The following is a 723-nucleotide window of genomic DNA, read 5'->3' as shown; positions in this document are numbered from 1 at the left end:
GAGGCACTCTTCTAGGTGCTGGTGATGAAAAAACAACGAAGAGAAAAACCCCACAAACAATTATCACTGATGTGCAGCTAATGTTCAGAAATGGGTTGCACAAATATACCCAAACGTTTACATATTTGTATATATGCGTGTCCCTCTACATTTTCAGGCACATATCTTTGTTTTCTTCCCTTCCCTCTCTGATTCCTTTATCATATAATAAGGCATATTCATCTTATGTCACAACATTTGAGTATCATTAACTTTTTGTTAGCACTGTCCAGTTATAGCTCATCAAGGAGAAGAGAACATCATCCAAAGACTTTGAACATCATCTCCTAGAGAAAGACTTCATGCTTTTCCAGCTGGGTGCGGGACAACTGTGTGGGGTTAGGGGAAAATACAACTTTGTTATTGTCTTTATTTGCAGGTTAAGCATGGTCTAAGGAGGTGCATATGGGTATTGAATCAGTTGAAAGCCTTAAAAGCAAAGACTCAGGCTTCCTGAAGAAGAAGGAATTCTGTTCCCAGACTGCAACAGAGAAATGCGGTGTCTCCAGCTTTCAGATTCAAGGCTGCGATATCTACCCCTACCCGTCTCCAACCTCCCAGCTTGCCCCGTGGATTCTGGACTTGCCAGACTACAACTGTGTGACCCATTTTTTTCTTTCTTTCTTCCTTCTTTTCTTTCCTTCCTTCCTTCCTTCCTTCCTTCCTTCCTTCCTTCCTTCCTTC

This window comes from Panthera uncia, chromosome E3 (assembly GCF_023721935.1).
Source record: "Panthera uncia isolate 11264 chromosome E3, Puncia_PCG_1.0, whole genome shotgun sequence".
In the NCBI taxonomy this organism is placed as follows: Eukaryota; Metazoa; Chordata; class Mammalia; order Carnivora; family Felidae; genus Panthera; species Panthera uncia.
This window is presented reverse-complemented; position numbering follows the sequence as displayed.